This window comes from Dermacentor albipictus, chromosome 6, assembly GCF_038994185.2.
Source record: "Dermacentor albipictus isolate Rhodes 1998 colony chromosome 6, USDA_Dalb.pri_finalv2, whole genome shotgun sequence".
NCBI lineage: Eukaryota > Metazoa > Arthropoda > Arachnida > Ixodida > Ixodidae > Dermacentor > Dermacentor albipictus.
Genome location: NC_091826.1, coordinates 131,076,878 through 131,094,028, shown reverse-complemented (window position 1 = coordinate 131,094,028; position 17,151 = coordinate 131,076,878). Strand labels below are relative to the sequence as shown.

Here is a 17,151-nt window from a genome sequence, read left to right as displayed (position 1 = left end):
AAGGGGATCCTGGGGGTTGAGCCGATGCTGGGTGTTTGGACCTCTAAGGCCCCCTGGCGGAGGCAACACACCTCTTCGGCCTCGGCTTCACATAGACGGCACCTCAAGACTGACCCACCTGGAGGAAATCGGCAGTCGCCTTTTCCTGTCCTCCTCTCGAATCTTCGTCTTTCTCTCCCACTTTTCCATCTTTCCTGTCTTCTGATCATTTCCTGAACTTCCTATTTCCTGGCGGCAAGGGTTAACCTTGTGTAATATATCCAATCTGGGGTATATATATATTAGGTTATAGTGGGAACGTACCGCTGGCGTACGCAGAATAGAATTTTTCTAATCCTGTGACGTCCCCAGGTTGGACTCCGAGGTGGGCGGCGGGCATTCCTACCGAACACATTAATCCTATATATGGCTTCAAATTTCCCTACACTCCCTGATCGCTCCCTGAAGAGGGGGCGCACCGATGAAACCTTCAACTTTCTGATGAAACCAAAAGAAATATTTCCCAAATACCACGTAATACATAGTCAACATGATACCAAGACAGTCCGTACAATATCCCCATTTGTGGTTGCAAAATGTCTGACAGAAGCAATCGGCTCTGGTTACAAGGTAACTAAGATGGGAAGCGGCGACCTACTTCTGGAAGTACGTGACAAGCTTCAATACAGCAAACTGACTAAACTTGTTGCATTTGGTGACATTCCTGTCTCTGTGGGCCCCCACCGGTCAATGAACACTGTGCGTGGTGTCATATCCGATGACGACCTCCTTGAACTCAGTGAAAGCGAGCTGTTGGATGGATGGCAAGACCAAAACGTTGTAAAGGTGCAACGAATTAAGTTAAGACGCGATGACAAGGAAATCCCAACAAAACATGTAATAATAACGTTCGGAACAAGTGAACTGCCTGATTCGATAGAGACCGGATATTGTAAACTTCGGGTACGACCATACATCCCCAATCCGCGCCGATGCTTCAAGTGTCAGCGTTTTGGGCATGGATCTCAGAGCTGCCGAGGGTGTGCTACTTGTGCAAAATGTTCATCTAAAGACCACACATCAGATAACTGTTCTTCCGCAACCCACTGTGCTAACTGTGACGGAGACCACCCCGCCTATTCGCGATCGTGCCCGTCATGGAAGAAAGAAAAACAAATATTCGAACTGAAGGTCAAACTAAACACTTCTTTTCCAGAAGCGCGCAAGCGTTTTTCTGTCCACCACCAATCGAATCCATCCTACAGTGATGTGACGCGCCGGGGGGCAGCGCCATATCCTCTGGCGGCCGCGCAAGTCACACGGAGTGTGACGGCGGTTACGCCATCAGCCCCCCTGGCGGGAGCATCTACTGCTCTTCCGCCCCCTACCATGAAGGGCCAGCAGACCTCCGAGCCTGCTGGTCCCAGGGCCACTGCTCGTGCAGACAGGCCCGAAAAAGTCCCGAGAGTGCCCGCTGAGCGGGAGTCATCCAGCGCCTCTGAAGAGGCGATGGATGTAACGAAAACTTCTCCGGCGTCTCAGACGCCGAAAGAACGGCGTTGCTCCCTGGAGCGCGCCAACAAAAAGGAAATACCCCGCATCAAGGGGCCTGGAAAGGTCCCTTGAGCCAACCTAATATCTCTTGACACACACCATAAAACACATCCAATATGGCCACACAGGTAATGCATTGGAATGTGAGAGGTCTAATACACAATCTTGATGACATTAAGGAACTCCTTCGCAAGTTTAATCCAAGGGTGCTGTGTGTGCAAGAGACACACCTCAATCCTTCACATACTAACTTTCTGAAACAATATGCCATTTACCGCAAAGATCGCAGTGACGCTCTCGCCTCGTCAGGCGGTGTTGCTATTATAGTTGATAAGGGTGTCGCCTGCCAACATTTACATCTGCAAACGCCCCTTGAGGCAGTGGCAATCAGAGTCGTGCTATTTGATAAGTTAGTAACCGTTAGCTCTTTGTATATCCCTCCATGCCATCAACTTTCTACGACAGAATTCCAGAGTTTTATCGAAGAACTCCCCGAACCTTACATTGTAGTAGGTGATTTAAACGCACACAACACCCTCTGGGGAGATTCTCGTTGTGATGCAAGAGGACGTTTATTAGAAAAGTTCCTTTTATCTTCCAATGCATGCATATTGAACAAGAAAGAACCTACATTCTACAGCGTGGCAAATAAAACATTCTCATCTATTGACTTAAGCATAACATCAAGTACACTAGTGCCATATCTGGAGTGGAAGGTGATCAAAAATCCATATGGTAGTGACCATTTTCCAATTCTCTTAAAATTAACACAAGACGATAAGTGTTCCCCACATCTGCCACGTTGGAAGGTCGACTGTGCTGACTGGAAACGATACAGAGAGCTGACGCATTTGACCTGGGATGACATGTGTACCCTCTCAATCGATGATAGAGTATCATATTTGACGGCATTTATAACTGATGCTACATCACTATGTATCCCTCAAACGAATGGATCACCCTCTAAACGGCGTATTCCTTGGTGGAATGAGCAGTGTAAGGAAGCCCGCAAAAATCAAAATAAGGCTTGGGGTCGCCTTCGCGACTGCCCAACTACCGAGAACTTGATCAGCTTTAAGAAAATAAAATCAGAAGGTAGAAGAACGCGCCGCCTTGCCAAAAGGGAAAGCTGGCAAAAATACATCTCTAGTATTAATTTTTATACAGACGAGGCAAAAGCCTGGAACAGGGTAAACAAAATAAAAGGCCGCGAAACTCATCCTCTACCATTGGTAAATACACAAGGAGACACACTCATTGACCAAGCCGACTCTCTAGGGGTACATTTTGAAAGGATTTCTAGCTCATCCCACTATTCAGACACATTTCTGAGATACCGGCAACAAGCGGAACGACTGCCTCTGGGTCGGAAAGGAAATAGCAACCAACCTTACAACCGCCCATTTAGCATGGCGGAATTTCAGGCTGCGCTGAATGGCTGTAACAAGTCTGCTCCAGGAAGTCACAGAATATTGTATATAATGATCAAACACCTACAATCTGAAACCCACAAAACATTACTGCCACTCTTCAACTCTGTATTCTCCGCTGGTTACATTCCATCCGCCTGGAAGGAAGCAATAATTATTCCAATACTAAAAGACGGCAAGGATCCAACTTCAGTCAACAGCTATAGACCTATAGCGTTGACAAGTTGCCTATGTAAACTCTTTGAAAAAATGGTTAACCGACGTCTCCTTCATTTTCTTGAAAGTAACAAACTATTAGATCCCCTACAGTGTGGTTTCAGGGAAGGTAGATCCACAACTGATCACCTTGTCCGCATCGAGACGAATATTCGCGATGCTTTTGTGCACAAGCAGTTCTTTTTGTCAGTATTTATTGACATGGAGAAGGCTTACGACACCACGTGGTGGTTCGGAATTCTCCGTGACCTGGCCGAAATGGGAGTCCGAGGTAATTTGCTGAATGTCATCCAGAGTTACCTGTCTAACCGCACGTTCCGCGTCAGAGTTGGTAATGTGCTATCTCGTCTATTTACACAGGAAACAGGTGTACCACAAGGTGGCGTGCTTAGCTGCACTCTATTAGTTATAAAAATGAACTCGCTCTACACTATCATACCACGTACAATGTTTTATTCTGTGTATGTAGATGACGTACAAATAGGTTTTAAATCATGCAGTCTTTCCATCTGTGAGCGACATGTACAGCTTGGGCTAAACAAATTGTCAATGTGGGCTGACGAGAATGGGTTTAAATTAAACCCGCAAAAAAGTACGTGTGTTCTCTTCTCGAACAAGAGAGGTATATTTCCTGAACCCGCTATTTACCTTAATCGACAACAGCTCCCAGTGAGCCATGAACATAAATTTTTGGGCCTCATATTAGACACTAAATTAACATTTATCCCCCACCTGAAATACCTGAAGGCGAAGTGCATGAAGACAATGAATCTTCTGAAGCTCTTGTCCCGTACATCCTGGGGAAGTGACAGAAGATGCCTTTTGAGCATATATAAAAGTTTGATAAGGTCACGCCTTGACTATGGTGCTATAGTGTATAACTCTGCTACGCCTAGTGCCTTGAAGATGTTAGATTCGATTCACCACTTGGGTATCCGTCTTGCTACAGGTGCCTTCAGGACTAGTCCTGTAGAGAGCCTGTACGTTGAATCCAACGAATGGTCTCCTAATCTACAAAGGGCATATTTATCTTTTTCTTACGTCTTGAAAGTGAAATCAGATATTCAGCATCCATGTCATTTTGCAATTAGCGACATGTCCACTGCCAGGCTATTCCGTAACCGCCCAGCCATCAGGCCTCCTCTATCCCTCCGAGTGAAAGTACTGTCAGAAGAAACAGGCGTCGCTTTTCTACAAAATATCCCAATGACTCCTACTCGGTTGCCACCGCCTTGGGAGTGGCAAACTATCCAATGTGACATATCTTTCTTAGAAATATCGAAACGAGCGCCTGAGGCTCACATACAATCACATTTCCTTGAACTAAAAGAGAAGTATTCCTGTGCTGAATTTTGCACCGATGCTTCGAAATCCGCTGATGGTGTTGCTTACGCAGCTCTTGGACCATCATTTTCAATATCTGGGACACTAAACCCATACACAAGCATATTTACAGCGGAAGCATACGCTATACTCTCTGCTGTTAAACACATCAGGCTCACAAACATCGCTAAGGCTGTTCTCTTCACAGACTCATTAAGTGTCGTGAAAGCACTAATTAGTTTACAAAAACATAAGAATTCCGTTTTGAATGAGCTGTATAATTTATTGTGCACCCTATATATGTGCAATCAAGTGATTGTCATATGCTGGGTACCCGGTCACAAAGGTGTAAAAGGGAACGAAGTAGCTGACGAAAGCGCTACATCAGTAACCTTTAGCGACAGAGATAGAAATATTCCCATCCCTACCACAGACCTAAAGCCTTTTCTACGCCGTAAATTAAGGAATCATTGGCAAGGCAAGTGGGATACACAAGTAATGAATAAGCTTTACATAATAAAACCAAAACTGGGGAACTTGATAAGTGGGAAAACAGCACGTTACAAGGAAGTGCTTCTTTGCCGTTTAAGGATAGGCCACACATACGGTACCCACTCTCATCTCTTGACTGGGGGCGATCCTCCAACTTGTGTTAAGTGCGGCAATAGTCTCACAGTCCTCCATGTTATTATTAAGTGCCCTGCAACAGAAACAGACAGGAAAAAGTTTTTCCCTGCTGCATATCGCGAGAATTTACCCCTTCACCCTGCATTTTTTCTTAGCGATGAACCGCTTTTTAATCTGCAAACAGTCTTAGAGTTTTTAGCCGAAACAGACACCCTGAAAATCATCTGGCCAGGCAACTTTTAGCACACGACTAACAGCCCTGCATTCAAGGGCTCTGTTGAAACTTTCTTGTCAGTGCTAAGTTTTATTGCATCATGTTTTAACGAAAGTCCATTGCCATAGCCCATATCACACCCTAGTCATCGTCATTATTTTAGCACCTATGTATTCTACTCCTCTTACAGCGGAAGTTTTTAGGCCATTTTACAGCCATATCTCACCTACCATGATGAGTTCATTGTGCACGTCACCCACAACACATCGTCAACATTACCTACTGTCATGGCGCTCTTTGGCCGAACCTGGCCCTTGCGCCATTAAACACCACACATCATCAATATTGCAGACAAGAAGTCGTCATCCTCATTGTAATACCAGATCAGATGAGTCAAGGTAGTGTCAAAATTCTCCGTCTTCTGGCGGGGGTTCGACATCTTGGGCATCCATTGCGCACACAAGAACCGATAACCGAGATGTTCAGGAATTATGGTGGGAACAAAAGCGTGGCTGATGTTCGCACGCTCTGCCAGTTCATCAATGCTTATCCTCCGTTCTTGTCTAGTCAGCTCATCAACCTTTGCAATTGTGTTGGGGGTGATTAAACGGTGACTTTGGCCACGGTCTAGGATCATCGTTCCAACTTTCACGTCCTTCTTTGAACCGTTCGCTCCAACGCTTCACAGTGGCCAATGAAATCCGATGTTCAACGTACACAGCAGCCCTACAGCAACTAATTTCTTTTTACGAAATACCTTCAGCAGTCAAAACCTCACAATACCACTCTGCTCAACTTCTGGAGCGGCCATTACGTCACGCAACCATGTTCAACCCAGTGTATTAGAGTTTTAAAGAATATTTATCCTCCCACCTGCATGCCACTTTTGTAAATGGGAGATGCTTGTGTGCTACACGCATGCCTCGCAGATAATGAACCGAACCATTATTGCGCGGGGTGGGTTGGCTCATTTTCATTTGACTCGCCCTCGTACATTATAAATGTGAAGACATAATGGAATATACAAATGCGAAGATACAGCTTGATAAAGGGCAACAAAGTGTCCCTGCAAACAAAGCTCATGCACGTATACACAAAACCTCGCAACAACATATTTAAATATACATATACGTGTCAAATAAATTTACGCATCTAAGAAAAAGCCACTGTTATCATCTGTCAAACAAGGCAAATAAACATGTTGCGCAATCACAGATTCACAGATCACAGAATTCTAAGGCCCGCCCACCCTCCTTCCACTTCCCCCGATGTATAGCGGGCGCCGGAAGGCGGCGCGCTTGCTCCCCGCTTCTCTCCTTGCACATACACCATGCGGCGCGCGGTCACGGTGTTATCACCCTTGAACTTTATACGAAACACAAGGGCGACGGTGATGACAGGAATGCGCTTGGAGTGTCCATATATTTGCTATCGCAAAAATATAAGAGTATCCCGCAACTCAAGCATCCCGTGGCCCATTACTTTCCGCGAAAGAAGTAAAAAAATTGAACTTTTACCATGCAGAAATTTGCTGCGTCGCAACAATGTATTTTTTTCTTCCTTTTGAGAGGCGGGGCTACCGAAATGAACAAACAAAAAGGCAAGCATGTCGACCACAATCGAATGCCTACTTTGGGCACCTAATGTGGCTACCGAAAGAATATCGAAGAAAACGTGAGACGCTTGGACAACAAAGAAACGTACGCATGCTGCTCTGTATCCTACACCGGCGAGACAAGACTTTCCGGAGAGGTTGTCCTCAGGCGAACGCGTTGCAATCCGTCGAGTCCCCACAGTGATGGCGGCGAGCGGTGAGAAACCATCGTTTCTTTTTCTAGTCTGCTGCCAGAAAGCATCCAAAACTCTCGAAGGCGAAAATACACTCGGCCAGAGAAAACCGAACGCGCACCAAAGTGCGCCACGCGGTGGTAGGGGCAACACCAGAAAAAGGCTTGTGCGGTCGCTGGCTCTGGCAGCCCGCGGGTAGGGTAGCGAGAACAAAAAAAAAACAATATGAAGAGGCTCAATGTGCCCTTGCAAATAAAAGTCAAAGCGGAAAAAACAATTAAGAGCATAGTTACCTTGGCTGGCTTTAGTATCTTGACATGGATGCTCTGGCGTAGGTGAAAAAAAAAATGTTGATTTTTATGTGACATGACGGCACAAATGAACCACTACAAGGTTTCGTCTCATCGGACTTCGCCGCGTGCTTTGTCAACGTGTCTGATAGTGTGTTGATTTGGCTGTCTAGTTGTATGTTCTAATGTAAGACTTTAGAAAAGTCAATGCATCTTTGGCGTCAAATGTTTATAACGGCATTAAACCCACAAAGTTACGCAACTGAAAATCTAAAGCACAACTTTGGAAATGTCAGTGCACCTTTCACATCAAAGGTTTATGAGAACTTTATACACATGAAGTTTCAGAATTGACATCCATGCGCTCCGTAGATTCCGCGGCCTCCGCGATATGCCGCCACGAGCCCGCTTGCCATCAAGACACCCTTTGTGCTCGGAGGGGGCTCCTTGCATGATGCGACTCCAGGTGCATGGATGTTACCGCGAAATCCAGCCCGAGTTCGCAATGTTTGCGGTGAAATGTCTTTTCGAGCGTGAAAAAGACATCTAGACAAAATCCAGTATGATTTCCGGCGCCGGGGGTTGCTTTGGTCAGCGGTGCATGGACAGCACCATAAAATTTCTGGGGGGCGGGGGGGGGGGGGCTGAAGCCCCATAAGCCACCCTCCCCCCTGGCTACGCCCCTGCTTGTGTGTGTTACTTTTTGGCGAAAAATCTTTTCAGTATGCAAGATCACCAACTAGCCCAGCAGTTAACTCTTCTAAACTGACGTTTGTGTTTTCTTTTTAGGCCCCGAATATAAGTAGATGAAGCTCCGACTGCAGCATGTATAATTTCGGAGCAAAGCTTGCAGCATGCGGTTTGTTTGTTTTTTTAATATTGCTTACAATGTACCATGACGCCGGACTTATTGGGTGCATGAGCCGCTGGGCACAGGAGCCAGTGTGGCCGCGCGTTATGGACGAGCTTTTTATTTGCAATAGAAGGCTGGAAAGAATGGTTGAAGTGGCAGCACAGAAAGCCGAGGGCGATGCTTCGAAGTAATATATAGCATTCGCAGTACGAGGGAGCTACTAAGTGAACCGTTACGCTTCTCCAGCCACCAAGAGGCGCCAGCGCGGTGGCCGAGCCACCCGGACCCCCCTCCCCCCCCCGCCATCCCTCCACTCTCCGTAGAACAAAGCTAGGTAGCTCACGTAGCTTTGCTTTGGCCTGATCGCGGCGTTGGGGCTCAGGCAGGCGCCGCCGTGGCCTCAGTTACCCGATCCTGCTTCGGCTGACTTCATAAACCAACGCTTTCAAAACTTTATTCGCTCTCCCTCTCTGTGTGTGGTGGAGAGGACGCACAGCTGATCGTGTACGACTGCGTGTGGCGCTGACCTGCAGATCTTGCTCGAGAGAGTTTCGGGCAAGGCATCCGATACAGGGGGGTACAGTATTGCAAAAGGTTTTTTTTTTGGGGGGGGGGGGTAGGGCGCGGAGGAATACGAGGTAAGACGGCGCGCAAGCTGGTATGCGAACACTTGCAGTGAGCCCAAGCATCGCCCAAGCGTCAATACACATCACAACTTAGAAAAGCACTGTATCGGATATGCGTCCGAGTCGGCGATGGCGACAGCAGCAAGACTAATGAAGTGAAAGGTGGCGAGACAGCAGGCGGCCGGGGCGAAGGCCCCGCTGAGGTATCTGAAATTCACAACGCAAAAAGAGGGCGAGTATGCCACTGCCGTAGTTCCGTACGAAGGATATAACAACGGCATAGAGCCAGATTACGCGTAGAATCGAGGCAGACTTGGAGCAAGTCAGCATATAAGGACAGAATTGTAGTATGCGCGTTGTTTATCAATGTGTCGTGCTTGTAATCAGCCAAGCCATTTTGAAAATCCTGTTTTACGGCTAAGTTCGAGGCTTTGACTTACTCATGTTTTAACGTTGCCTGATAGGTTTTCCAGGGTACTTTGACAAAAGACAGCGCATAGACGAAAAAGTGCTCTATTTTCCGACAAAGACTTAATTCCATTCCCATTCCATTTCCCGAAGCGTTGTCGCCATTCCATTTCCATTCCAGAATGTGGAATGATTCCGGAGTCATTCCAGTTCCGGTGTGGTAACTGCGCAACACTGGAAGCCACTTAGGCATAACGCTCAACGAGCATCTAAACGACCGCCTACGTTAGGAGTATTGCATGCGTTTTACAAACTCAAAAGGTAAATTCGCTGTCACATGTGGCTTGCAGATCAGTGAACTTATTTCTATGCATCAGGTTTTCGAAAACGCAAGGAGATCTTGTATCAGTCATATGAAACATTATCAGCCACATACAATAGGCCACTCATTCAGAGCAGGCCTTAGCGCTAGAGCTCCAGCCATGGAAACGGTGATTTTTTTCGCGAGATATTGTGAACCGACTTCGACGACATTTGTTGCACTTAAAAGAAGAAAGGGCAAGCTGGCGATGGAAAACAGCATATCTTTCCGTCGGTGTCAAATTCTTAACAAAGATCCCCAAAATTGGAAGTCGAGTTTTGAACTGAGTAACAAAAAGAATATTGTAGTTATTTAATCTGCACCCTATAGAGCATATTAGGCGAATGAAACTTACTTATTATTCAGTTATTATTAATAGTTGGAGCTTCGCAAAACGCTCGTAAGTTTTGTGAAAGTATCACGTATAGTGCAGCTCGTACATCAATTAGTTTTCCAAACGAAGCTTTCTTTGCCTCTGCCTTTGACTTTCCCACTGGTGCCGCCGCTGCGGCTGCTGTTGCCGCTGCTGCTGCTGCCACCACTGCTGTTGTTGTTGTTGTTGTTGTTGTTGTTGTCTGGTACATGGCATCAGCTCCAGCCATGGAAACGGTGATTGTTTTTCGCGAGATATTGTGAACCGACTTCGACGACATTTGTTGCACTTAAAAGAAGAAAGGGCAAGCTGGCTATGGAAAACAGCATATTTTTCCGTCGGTGTCAAATTCTTAACAAAGATCCCCAAAATTTCAGAACATATATATACATGACAGGAGTGAGTGAGAGAGGAAACGTGAGAAACTCGTTTGGACTCCACCGTGTCGAATGGAGGGAGAGGATGCACAGCTCATCGTGTACGACAGTGTGCGGCGCTGAGCTGCATACCTTCGTCTGCACGTCATATTTACAATGTTTACAACCCAAAGGGTGTAAACATTTTTAAGAGTGTAACGCGCTAGTCAAGGGGTGACGTAGGCAGAATTGTAAAGAGGAGGGAGCAGAAGAAGCAGTCCCGATAGAAGAGGGGGGGGGGGGGGGGCAGGTGACGTGGGATGGCAAGGAAACCCCACAGCTATACGTCAGCGGTCGCGGGGAATGTGCATAAGCTTATGTTCAAGGTATGGTAATGTACATTGCTACCATTCCTGAAAAATAAACCCCATTCAAATATGTCAAACACAGGGCATGCAGAAGTAGGGCGTGCAGATGTAGAACCACAATAATTAAATCAAGAACCGCAATTAAAGGCAAGATCTCCACCTCTTGCCTTTGCCTCCAGTTGCGAAATTCGACTTCGCCCTGCCTTCCGCTAGCCGCGTGCTTAGCTCAGATGGTAGAGCGGCTGCGCCGGAAAGGCGGTGGTCCCGGGTTCGCGTCCCGTAAGAGGACGAATTTTTCTGCAACTGCGAGACTTTTCTTTCGAGGAATCCGTATGGGATTCCTATGAAGTCCTTAGCTTCGTTTGACTGGGCATCTTATTTCCCCTTATTGTCGGTAGCGTAATGATAATTTACACAAACAACTAGGGAATGATTAGACAAGCAGCAGTGGAGAGGTAGACCAATAATAGGAAATTGCTCTTTATTACTAAAACGCCTTGGTAATTTGAAGGTAGCTGCACTGTCCTCCCCTCGCCGCTTTCCTCCTCAATTTTCCTCGCGCGCCGGCTGTGCGTGCTGCGCACGGTACGTTTTTTCTCCCTCGCTCCCACGGACAGGCCGCAGGATGCGATGGAGGCCCATGATTTTGGGGTCAGTCGTGCGCCGAAGTAGTGTGGAAAATTTTGAGAAATAGTGATAACAGCATCGAGAATGCTGAAGGTAACGTATATGAGGAGTTTAGCAGGATGCGTTGTTGGGCAAATTGGCTCATTGTATTTGGAAAGATTGGATGCGCTATTTTAGACGATCACAAGGTCCCGTCTTCTTCCTTGCGATTGTCTACGATAGCGCATCCAATGTTCCAAAGTATATGAGGAGGTTGCTTTCTTCTTAAAACCGTATGATGTAAAAGGAGCTTTGAGACCAGTTCCACACTCCAAACATGTTTTTGCCCCTAGAGAAGATGCTTTGTGCATCTTATCAAATATTGTTTGTGGCACATTCCTGCATGTTTGGCTTTTTTCGCCTTTGCACTCGTGTGCATCGCAGGTGTTATATTCAGCGTGCCATATAATGAATTAGTCTGGAGTGTATCGTCCGTCCGTGCGTTTTTCGTCACAACATAAATGTAGCATTTGCGCTGTGGTCCCTAAACTGAGTAGCACGGTTGCGCAAGTTCAGTGCAAGTAAGCGTGCGCGAAAATGTGAACACTCTCTGCACAATATCTGTAACCCCATGAAAACCAGATAAAAACCGTCATGGGCTCATTAGTGCCTGGCATGCAGTGCCAACTGGCTAGCGCTCATCCCCATAATACCACCTCTATACTTGTCATTAATTTACTCAAGGCCGGCATTCACTGCAAGCAAGTGACTGACGCACACATCGAAGTAAGCTGGAAGGAAAGCTCCTCTATAAGTAGTTATTTCGATTTTTAGTAAAGCAGGCAACGGATCCCAACAATACCGAAAATTGCGATTGCACATAATTGTCCAAAGCGGAAAGTAGAACCTATAGTGTTGCATTTCTGACTGAATAAGAGTTGACGACATGCGAGGTGATGGAGTACCAGCAGACTATTCAGCATATTGAGGGCAACGTATTTGTATGCAACGTGCGAATTGTCGCGACGAAAACGCTCGTGAGCCGGCCGCAAGAATTAAAAAAAATTAAGCTTGAGGGTATGCTTTGACACGAGTATGCTTGGGTATGCTTTGACACAACAATAAAGGTGCCTTACTTCGCGAACAACACCGTTTTTTGTCGCAACACAATTCTTTCGGCCATTGTTGTGCAGCCATTGCTTTCTGCGCAAGCTGTCGAGCTTTCATTGTGGTATATTCATAGGGCGGCAACCTTGATATCGGGACGGATCACCAGCCAAGCTGTGTAAGCTGCATACATCGGCTACATAATGGCTGCATACAATATGAAACCATGAAGTTTTTTTCATAGGGCACCAAACGATGCCGACACAAGCGCCACCACGGTCACTGCTGTTCCCATGCATTGCCGCAACCACTGCTGCAGCAGCGCCGCGACCACCGACGCGCGTGACGTAATAACAACAGAAGGGCACACACACACACACACACACACACACACACACACACACACACACACACACACACACACACACACACACACACACACACACACACACACACACACACACACACACACACACACACACACACACACACATATATATATATATATATATATATATATATATATATATATATATATATATATATATATATATATATATATTGTGACACACTGACGAAGATGTCAGTTTGGTCAGAAGAAGACGACGCTCAGGACTTCGCGTGCTGTCTACCATCTTGTCAGCCGCTACGATTATTGTACATATTCTGTAAATATACGTCTGACTGTTTTTATCCTTGTAACAATTTCGGTGGAGGTTGCGGGATCATTATCAAGACGGATTTACGCAGCGGGTGCTCCTTGGTTGCATCTACAATGCCAGCACAAGGCGAGGATGCTTCGGGCCCGTCGGCACCCACGCCCACCGTCATTCTAGCAAAAACCCCGCGACCCAGGGACCTTTTCTGGCACCGACGACACTGGTGTTGAAGACTGGCTTCAACTATATGAGCGGGTGAGCTCCAGCAACCACTGGGATCAGACTATCATCCTCACTAATTCGATATTTTACCTCGCGGGCACGGCACGCATTTGGTTTCAGACCCACGAGGAGGAACTTACCAGCTGCGACATTTCTAAACAGAAGCTGAAAGATTTGTTTGACAAGCCTGTTAGACGTCAGCGCGCCGCTCAAAAGAACCTCGCTTCACGTGTCCAGGCGTGCACTGAATCCTACCTCACGTAAATCCAGGACGTGCTCGCTCTCTGCCGCAAAGTGGATCCGATGATGTCCGAACCTGATAAAGTTGCACACGTCATTAAGGGCATAGCAGATGATGCCTTCCACCTCATTGTTTTCAAGAACTCTTCCACTGTGCAAGCCATTATTACCGAATGCCGGTTGTTTGAAGAAGCCAAGAGTCGCCGCATTGCCCAGCCCTTTCCCCACCTCCCCAACACGGTTGCTGCGTCCACCTGCGAAGACCTCCGCAGTCCGCCCACGCCTGATCGCTCTGATGACGTTCTACCTATCATCCGACGTGAAATAGAAGCCGAATCTCCGGTCACAGCCCCAACCCACGGCCCCGACAAATGCCAGGTGACCGTCTCACTGATACAGTCCGTCGTGCGCCTGGAATTGGCCAATATTGGCCTGACCAATGACTGCTCAGTTAATCGACCTGACTACACTCCATCCAGCACTGTCACAGGCATACGCAGCCTGAATGCCCCAACGCGGTATCGCAATCCGGCCGAATGGCGCTCTCCAGACGACAAGCCTATATGCTTCACTTGTGGCTGTATCGGCCATATTTCACGTCACTGCCGGTCTACCCCCTGGCCCTACCTCTCATCCCACGGCCCTTATGCTGCTTCTCGGTTCCCCCCGCAAACGCAGCCAGTACATTCTGGCGACACTTCTCTGCCTACCGGCTCTAGCCGCTCTCCTTCGACACGTCGCCGCTTCTCCTGATCGCCCCCAGCTCGCGGATCACCGTATCCTAGCTCCTTTCGGTGAACCCGTCCGGAAAACTAGCGGCTGCAGCACCTGGATGGAGGTGATGCTGCCAAACCAACCCGACGCCAAAATCCCCTTCAGACCTTGCCCACACATCGGAACCTCAGTAAAGTGAACGTGGATGGTGCACCTATTACGGCTCTGGTTGACACTGGCGCGCACATATCTGTGATGTATGCTCAGCTTCGGAATCGTCTTAAGAAAGTTCTTACTCCTGCCCGTCGCATGTGGTCCAAGTCACCGACGGTGGAACACCAGCCGTTATTGGCATGTGTCAGGCTCGCGTGAATGGCGCCGGACATTATACGTCTCTTTTATTTTATGTTCTAGAGCACTGCCCTCACGACCTCCTTCTGGGCCTTGACTTTCTGTCTACACATTCTGCTTTGATAGACTGTTCTGCTGGTGCTGTGCAACTCGCTCTACCTGCTGCTATTGACCCTCCCGATAGTGCTCCGATACGGCTATCTTCCACAGAGCATATTCGCCTCCCGCACCGTGCCGTTACCAACATAGGTGTCTCCCTCATTCCACCTATACCAGACGGTGACTACATCATATCCCCTAATCCGGATCTCCTGCTCTCGCATAACGTCGCTCTTCCTCACATCATCATTACCATTTCGGACAACGCGTCTTGCCTTCCACTTGTGAACTTTGGACTTTGTACACAAGTACTCCCGCGCGGAATATCCGTGGCGCAAATAACGCCGGCCAGAGACTGCAACATTTAGGCTTTAACTTGTAACAGCTCCTCGTGTTCAACTCTTGCTTCGCTCCCTGTTCCTTCAGATTTGAATTCCCTAACAAAAATGATTGCTCCCGACCTTCCGCCCCACTGTGCTAATCAATTACGTTGCCTCCTTGCCTAATACTGGGAGATATTGGACTTTAAGGAGCGCCCTGTAGGACAAACAACTGTCGTGAAACATCGTATAAACACCGGTGATGCGAACCCGATCCATCGGCGACCCTACCCCGTCTCACCTACTGAGCGACAAATCATCCAACATGAAGTTGACAAGGTGCTTTCTCGCGACATCATCGAACCTTCTTGCAGCCCATGGGCATCGCCTGTTGTAGCATTTAAAAAGACGGACAACATTTGGCGATTTCGCGTCGATTATCGACACCTCAAGAAGCTAACAAAGAAAGACGTCTATCCGCTACCACGCATTGTCCATGCCCTAGATTGCCAGCATGAAGCACAATATTTTTTGTCCATCGTCCTTCGCTCCAGCTACTGGCGAATTGCCGTCGATGACATGGACCGCGAAAAGGCAGCTTTTATTACTCGCGATGGCCTGTATCAGTTCTAAATGATGCCATTCGGTTAATGTAATGCCCCGGCCACATTTGAACGAATGATGGACGCCCTCCTACGCGGTTTCAAATGGTCCATCTGCCTGTGTTAACTAGAGGACGTGATCGTTTTTTCGCCGACTTTTGCGACACACTTCCAACGCTTATCGACGATCCTATCTGTTTTCTGTCAGGTGGCGCTACAACAAAATTCGTCCAAGTCCCACTTCGGTCGTCGGGAAATTTCTGTGCTCGGGCATCTCATCGATTCTTCTGGTGTATGCCCTGATCACGATAATATATGGGCAGTGAAAGACTTTCCTGTGCCAACATGTGCCAAGGATGTTCGCAGCTTCTGAGCCTTTGCTCCTACTTCCGATGGTTTGTCCAAAATTTTGCGAACGTTGCGCGCCCTCTCAATCAGCTCCTCAAGAAAGACGCTGCGTTCATTTGGGGCCCTGAGCCAGATGTTGCTTTCACGGAGCTGATTGGGCTGCTTACGTCCCCGCCCATTCTCGCTCACTTTGATGCGTCAGCTTCAACAGAAATCCCTACCAATGCCAGTGGCCATGGCAGTGGCGCTATCTTGTCACAGAAACAAGGGCGAGAACGTGTTATTGGCTACCCCAGCCGCCTTCTTTCCTCTGCTGAGCGCAATTATTCCATCACTGAACGCTAGAGTCTGGCTCTCGTTTGGGCAGTGGGTAAATTCCGCCCTTATTTGTACGGCCACCAAATCACAGTCATCACTGATCACCACGCTCTGTGTTGGCTTTCGTTCCTCAAAGATCCTTCAGGGTGCCTTGGCCGCTGGGCTCTGCGCCTTCAAGAATACAACTATTCAGCTGTATACAAGACCGGCCGGTTACATCAAGATGAGGACGGCTCGTCGCGCCATCCTGTCGACCCTCCTGATGTTTTTGCGACCAGCGTGCCTGTCACCGTTATCTCTCTGGCTGCTTTTGGTGATATTGAAGCCGAACAACGCCGGGACGCTTCCTCGCATGACCTTGTTCAACGGCTCACTTCAACGACGCCCGATCCTTGCCTTCCATTGTTTGGACTCTACGATGGTATATTGTACCGCTCTAACATGCGCCCGCATGGCCCTGCCCGACTCTTCGTTGTGCCTGAGCATCTGCGTCAGACTGTTCTCGCCCAGCTCCCTGATCTGCCGACTGCAGGTCACCTTGGCGTGTCAAGGACTTATGACCACGTTCGTCGGCGCTTCTTATGGCCTGGTCTATACCGTGACGTCTGCCGTTACGTCGTTGCGTGTGACCTTTGTCAACGACGCAAAAAGCCGACCACACTCTCGGCTGGTCGCCTTCAACCACTTGACGTACCATCAGAACCATTCTTCCGTGTACATGTTTATCTTGTAGGCCCTTTTCCTACGTCTGATTCGAGCGAGCCAGTTGGCGGCACTCTTCAGCATGGCGAGCAACTTC

The 17,151-nt window shown here is 47.8% G+C and overlaps 1 protein-coding gene across 1 annotated transcript in view; it reads left to right on the top strand.

Annotated features, from left to right (window-relative positions):
- Positions 1–17,151, top strand: part of LOC135918612 (uncharacterized) — a 400,339-nt gene that overhangs the window by 155,503 nt on the left and 227,685 nt on the right. The gene's annotated exons all lie outside the window — the stretch shown is intronic.